Source organism: Cucumis sativus, unplaced genomic scaffold (assembly GCF_000004075.3).
Source record: "Cucumis sativus cultivar 9930 unplaced genomic scaffold, Cucumber_9930_V3 scaffold133, whole genome shotgun sequence".
NCBI lineage: Eukaryota > Viridiplantae > Streptophyta > Magnoliopsida > Cucurbitales > Cucurbitaceae > Cucumis > Cucumis sativus.
This window is the reverse complement of record NW_022279535.1, coordinates 59,893-67,149: the sequence shown is the minus strand read 5'-3', so window position 1 is coordinate 67,149 and position 7,257 is coordinate 59,893. Positions and strand designations below refer to the sequence as shown.

At 44.8% G+C, this 7,257-nt stretch overlaps 1 long non-coding RNA gene across 1 annotated transcript; it reads right to left on the bottom strand.

Moving 5' to 3' along the window:
• Positions 1–263: 263 nt before the first annotated feature.
• On the bottom strand, positions 264–1,325 carry LOC116405639. The gene is made up of 3 exons (XR_004218731.1): positions 1,197–1,325; positions 1,069–1,116; positions 264–276 (listed from the first exon to the last, which is right to left on the bottom strand). It is a non-coding gene; the product is annotated as an uncharacterized LOC116405639 (long non-coding RNA).
• Positions 1,326–7,257: the final 5,932 nt, after the last annotated feature.

Sequence of the window (7,257 nt, the reverse complement as noted above, 5' to 3'; positions counted from 1 at the left end):
GTAAGTCGAGGTCATTAATTTTTGACAAAAGACTTTGGTTGATACAAAATGAAACGTAAGCCAATTTAAAAACAACTTTAAGTCAGGCCTGATTTTCTAATATAAAAAAAAAACTTAAAAATAATACTATTTACAAATAAAAGTTTGTAAACTAAATTTCAATACAACATCTTAAACCTCAAAAGAAACCATAAGCGGAAGCAAAATGACACGTTTCCTATGGCAATCACGCTTCCTTCCTGCCCCTCGCCGATTTGCCACCTTTATTTCCTTTGCCTGAAAATTAAACATAAGAAGGGTGAGTATAACAATACTCAGTAAGAGACCCTCTACTGGTCCCGTCAGGGGAAAATAAATTGTTAACATTTCTATTGGGACACCCTGTACAGTCGCAGTCTTTGATCCCGTAGGATGCACATTTCAGTCTAACGCCCGAGGGACGTACATATCAGTCTAGTGTTCTGCAGAAACACATATCAGTCTAATGCTCCCGAAGGTGCAGAATAAATTGGTGATCCCGTGGGACACCTACAAGGCACACATCCCAATAAAAGCTAACAATTTCCCCTCATTCCATTCAATCCATCTTTCAGTTACTTCAAAATATAAAGTTCTTTCTCTCAACGTCCTAACAGTCAACTTATCTCACTTTAGTCATATGTCTGTCAATAACATACTAATACGTCAGTCAATCAAACTATACAGTCAATACACCCCTCAGTTCACCAGCACACAGTCATACTTTAGCGTAACGTACACCCAGTCTAAACGACAATCACAAGTTCACACCTGCATCTCATACAAACACAATCTACAATTTTCGTCCTGTCCACATCCACACACATATATATATATATTCCAAGACAATCACAATATGCATTCAACACTAAGTCTACTTCAATCCATATGTGTATATATATTTTCAGTCAATCCACAGTATACATTCAACACCGAATCTACATCCATACGTGTATATATATATATCATCTAACATCTTTACTCAGTCAGAGACAATCATACAGACATACAATTCACAATCATAAGTGAGTCCAGTAGAAAATCCCTTACCTCAAAGTTAGGGAAGCTCCTTAATCAACTAACGTCCTCGAAACAATCCTAAGCAATACAATACAAAAATTCGATTACTTTCAAGATACATATCTCACTTACTTTCCTCAACGTAAGTTCCAACTCACCGAAGTATTGGCGAACTGAACCCTCAACAATTCATATATTGGTTGTGAATTTAAGGGAGCCCAACGTTACTCCCAACACCTCAACGCACGACTGTCGAACTCGCAGCAAAAATCCTAAGTGTGGGTCGGATCAGCGGTCGCCAAAGGAGACGTGGCGGCTGCCTCAAAATCGATCGACGATCTGACGCGGCGACCGGGCTTCACAAGATGTATGCATCGACGGCTTCACGGAGGTGAAGACAGACGCGGTCGGAGAGTCGCGGCAGTGCAGAAAACAGAGGAGAACGAAATGGGCGGCGGCTGGAAACAGAGGTTGCGCGGCAGGGCTTCACGAACGGCCGACGGTTGCAGCGACGGATCTGGGTTACTGCGAACTGCAAGGGTGAAGCAGAGCGGCAGCGAGGACCTGGACGGCTCGGCGATGCAGATCTGGACGACGGTTGTGAGCGGAGGCACGACAGTTACAGGTGGATGGGCGCGGGGTTTCGATCCGAAGGAGAAAAGAGAGGGTGGCGGTTGGGTTCGGCTTCGGTGAATGGAGACGGAAACAGACGAAGAGAGTCACGCGGACGACTGCTGCAAGGTTGCTTCGCGAACGGAGATGGAGAACGGAAGGGAGGGTCGCGGCGCTGGCGGAAGAAGAAAAGGGAAAAAAGAAATTTTCATTTTCTTTTCTTTTTATTTAAAAAATATATAAAATAAATATAATAAAAAATATAAATAAATATATATATATATATTTAAAATTTTCATTTTCTTTTCTTTTATTTAATAAAATGTAAAATAAATATAATAATAAAAATATAATTAAATACATATACATATTTAATTATATTAATACATTTTCAATCTTCTTTCTCCCCTTCAACATATTTAAAAAAAAAATCTTGAACAAATCGAAATAATTCTCTCAAAATAATTTACCTTCAAGTTTGGGGCGTTACATGAATATTTCTCCCTCAGGCTTATCTCTCTCTTCTTCTCAATTTATTTTCAATTTTTCTGTGTGCTTCTCACAGTGTATGCATAATCTCTCTTTCATTTTGATCTTCATCTCCATTTCAAATATCTCCCACACAAAGAAAGAAATGAGTAAAGTAACTGAGAGAGCATTTTGTTTTTCCCTTCATATGGTTGGTTACTTTTTGTCAATTAAATGAAAAGTGAAGAATAAGATAAGATTTTCTTTACCCATTTGCCATCATCATCAAAGCTATTTACCTCATTTTTGTTCACACACACACAACTTCATTTTGTTGGATTACACTCATTTGAGAAAATAGCAAAATTTTATTAGAAGAATAGCAAACATGAGCATTTCACGTGTTTTGAATTTTCATTAACCCTAAAATCTCCTCGCCTGCTTTTTAGTTAAACTGTAACTAATTTTGAAATATGCAAAATTTTAGCATAAATATTGATTTTCTCCTACATTATCTTAACACATTTTTTTCCTCCAAATATTGGATTTGTATCAAACCTTTATTTTCAAATTTTACTTTATCCAAATTTCATCGTTATTCTACTTTTATTTTTGTATTTCTATATATATATATATATATATATATATTTATAATATTTAATCTTATTTTTTCTCTTTTCCTATTCATCTTCTTCCTTTCTCTTCCTCTTCAACCTACGGCCACACCACCGTCTCTTTTCTTCCTTCTCTTTTCATTCTCCAATCAACTTCATCACCGTCTTCCACCTACACCGAACGTCAAGCAAATTTTGTCCTATCGTCGCATCACGTTAGACCGAGTCACTCTGGTTCCGTCACGCCATGTATGTTTAGATTTGAATTGTTCGGTTATTTGTTGCACCGATCCGTCTCCGTTAGAATTTGATTCTCCACAATTTGGGTAAGTTATGGAATTTACATATAGAGTGAATTGAATGGATTAAATTGTTTGTAGAAGTGATTGATTTCTCTTCAATTATGTTTAGGTCGGTTCGTTGCACTTTAGTTTGAAAAATAAGCTTAAGTAAGGTTATAAGGTAAGGGATTCTCTACTATTGGACTCACCTATAGTTCTGAATTGTGCTGTCTGTATAGTTACCTCCGATTGAGTAAAGATGTCGAAACGATTGGGACGGAACCAAGAAACCGAGTCAAGGGCATCACCGTTCGGCTTTTGTGGGCAAGACTCTTCGAGATCACTCAAATCGGACCGTCCATGGTTAGATGTGAACTTTCGAGGCCTCCGACCCCGTTCTGAGTCCGGTCGTTCCTTTCTAGGTCATTGTGCCTTTCTTCGACGTTTTGGGACGGAACCAAGAAACCGAGTCGGGCATCACCGTTCGGCTTTTGTCGGCAAGAAACTTTGAGATCACTCAGCATCAGACCGCCCAGTGGTTAGATGTGAAGTTTCGAGGCCTCCAACCCCGTTTTGAGTCCGGCCGTTCCTTTCTAGGCCATTGTGCCTTTCTTCGACGTTTTGGGACGGAACCAAGAAACTGAGTCTAGGGCATCATCGTTCAGCTTTTGTGGGCAAGAAACTTCGAGATCACTCAGAATAGACCGTCCAGTGGCTAGATGTGAACTTTTGAGGACTCCGACCCCTGTCTGAGTCCGGTCGTTCCTTTCTAGGCCATTGTGCCTTTCGTCGGCGTTTTGGGACGGAACCAAGAAACCGAGTCTGGGCCATCACCTTTCCCCTTTTGTGGGCAAGAAACTTCAAGATCACTCAGAATACGACCGCCCAGTGGTTAGATGTGAACTTCGAGGCCTCCGACCCCGTTCTGAGTCTGGTCGTTCCTTCCTAGGCCATTATGCCTTGCTCCGGCGTTTTGGGACGGAACCAAGAAACTGAGTCTAGGGCATCACCGTTCGCCTTTTGTGAGTAAGAAACTTCGAGATCACTAAGAATCGGACCACCCAGTGGCTAGATGTGAACTTTCGAGGTTTCCGACCCCTGTCTGAGTCCGGTCGTTCCTTTCTAAGCCATTGTGCCTTTCTTTGGCTTTTGGGACGGAACAAGAAACGGAGTCTGGGCATCACCGTTCGGTTGTTGTGGGCAAGAAACTTCGAGATCACTCAGAAACGGACCGCCCACTGGTTAGATGTGAACTTTCGAGCCTCGGACCCCGTTCTGAGTTGGTCGTTCCTTTCTAGGCCATTGTGCCTTTCTTCGGCGTTTGTAGACGGAACCAAGAAACCGAGTATGGGCCATCACCGTTCGGCTTTTGTAGGCAAGAAACTTTGAGATCACTCAGAATCGGCCGTCCAGTGGTTAGATGTGAACTTTCGAGGCCTCGACACCGTTCTGAGTCCGGCCGTTCCTTTCTAGGTCATTGTGCCTTTCTTCGGCATTTTGGGACGAAACCAAGAAACCGAGTCTGGGGCATCACCGTTCAGCTTTTGTGGGCAAGAATATTCAAGATCACTCAGAATCGGACCGCCAGTGGTTAGATGTGAATTTTCGAGACCTCGGACCCCGTTCTGAGTTCGGCCGTTCCTTTCTAGGCCATTGTGCCTTTCTTCGGCATTTTGAGACGAAACCAACAAACCGAGTCTAGGGCATCATCGTTCGACTTTTGTGGGCAAGCAACTTCGAGATCACTCAGAATCGGACCGTCCAGTGGCTAGATGTGAACTTTCAAGGACTCCGACCCCTGTCTGCGATCGGTCGTTCCTTTCTAGGCCACTGTGGCTTTCTTCGACGTTTTGGGACGGAACCAAGAAACCGAGTCTGGGGCATCACCGTTCGCCTTTTGTGGGCAAGAAACTTCGAGATCACTCAGAATCGGACCGCCCAGTGGCTAGATGTGAACTTTCAAAGACTCCGACCCCTGTCTGAGTCCGGTCGTTCCTTTCTAAGCCATTGTGCCTTTCTTTGGCGTTTTGGGATGGAACCAAGAAACCGAGTTTGAGGCATCACTGTTCAGCTTTTGTCGACAAGAAACTTCAAGATCACTCAAAATCGGACCGCCCAATGGTTAGATGTGAACTTTCGAGGCCTCGGACCCCGTTCTGAGTCCAGACGTTCCTTTCTAGGCCATTGTGCCTTTCGTCGGCGTTTTAGGACGAAACCAAGAAACCGAGTCTGGGCCAACACCTTTCCCTTTTTGTGGGCTTGAAATTTTGAGATCACTTAGAATCGGACCGCTCAGTGGTTAGATGTGAACTTTCGAGGCCTCCGACCCCATTCTAAGTCCGGTCGTTCCTTTCTAGGCCATTGTGCCTTTCTTTGGCGTTTTGGGACGGAACCAAGAAACCGAGTCTGGGGCATCACCGTTCGGCTTTTGTGGGCAAGAAACTTCGAGATCACTCAGAATCAACCGACTAGTGGTTAGATGTGAACTTTCGAGGCCTCCGACCCCGTTCTGAGTCTGGTCGTTCCTTTCTAGGCCATTGTGACTTTCTTCGACATTTTGGGACGGAACCAAGAAACCGAGTCTGGGGCATCACCGTTCACCTTTTGTGGGCAAGAAACTTCGAGATCACTCAGAATCGGACCGTCCAGTGGCTAGATGTGAACTTTCAAGGACTCCGACCCCTGTCTGAGTCTGGTCGTTCCTTTTTAAGCCATTGTGCCTTTCTTTGGCGTTTTGGGACGAATCAAGAAACCGAGTCTGAAGCATCACCGTTCGGCTTTTGTGGGCAAGAAACTTCGAGATCACTCAGAATTGGACCACCCAGTGGTTAGATGTGAACTTTCGAGGTCTCCGACCCCGTTCTGAGTCTGGTCGTTCCTTTCTAGGCCATTGTGCCTTTCTTCGGCGTTTTGTGACGAAACAAAGAAACCGAGTCAGGGGCATCACCGTTCGGCTTTTGTGGGCAAGAATTTTCGAGATCACTCAGAATCGCACCGCCCAATGGTTAGATGTGAACTTCTGAGGGCTTCGACCCCGTTCTGAGTCTGCTCGTTCCTTTCTAGGCCACTATGCCTTTCTTCAGTGTTTTGGGACAGAACCAAGAAACCGAGTCTAGGGCATCACCGTTCGGCCTTTGTGGGAAAGAAAGTTCGAGATCACTCAAAATTCGACCGCCACGTGGTTAGATGTGAACTTTTGAGGCCTCTGACCCCGTTCTGAGTCTGGTCGTTCCTTTCTAGGCCGTTGTGCCTTTCTTTGGGGTTTTAGGACGGAACCAAGAAACTGAGTCTAGGGCATAACCGTTCGGCTTTTGTGGGCAAGAAACTTCGAGATCACTCATAATCTGACCGCCCAGTGGTTAGATGTGAACTTTCGAGGCCTCCGACCCCGTTCTGAGTCCGGTCGTTGCATTCTAGGCCATTGTGCCTTTCTTGGTCGTTTTGCGACGGAAACAAGAATCCGGGTGTGGGGCATCACCGTTCGGGTTTTGTGGGCAAGAAACTTCGAGATCACTCAGAATCGGACCGCCCAGTGGTTAGATGTGAACTTTCGAGGCCTCCGACCCCGTTCTAAGGCTGGTCGTTCCTTTCTAGGCCATTGTGCCTTTCTTGGTTTTTGCGACGGAACAAAAGAAATCGGGTATGGGGCATCACCGTTCGGCTTTTGAGGGCAAGAAACTTCGAGATCACTCAGAATCGGACTGCCCAGTGGTTAGATGTGAACTTTCGAGTCCTCCGACCTCGTTCTAAGTCCGGTCAATCCTTTCTAGGCCCTTGTGCCTTTCTTCTGCGTTTTGGGACGGAACCAAGAAACCGAGTCTTATGGGCATCACCGTTCGACTTTTGTGGGAAAGAAACTTCGAGATCATTCAGAATAGGATCGACACGTGGTTAGATGTGAACTTTCGAGGCCTTCGACTCCGTTCTGAGTCCGGTCGTTCCTTTCTAGGCCTTGTGCCTTTCTTCGGCGTTTTGGGACGAAACCAAGAAACCGAGTTTGGGCATCACCGTTCGGCTTTTGTGGGCAAGAAACTTCGAGATCACTCATAATCGGACCGCCCAGTCGTTAGATGTGAACTTTCGAGTCCTCCGACCCTGTTCTGAGTCCGGTCGTTCCTTTCTAGGCCATTGTGCCTTTCTTGGGAGTTTTGCGACGGAACAAGAAACCGGGTATGGGCATCACCGTTCGGCTTTTGTGGGCAAGAAACTTCGAGATCACTCAGAATCGAATCGCCAGAGGTTAG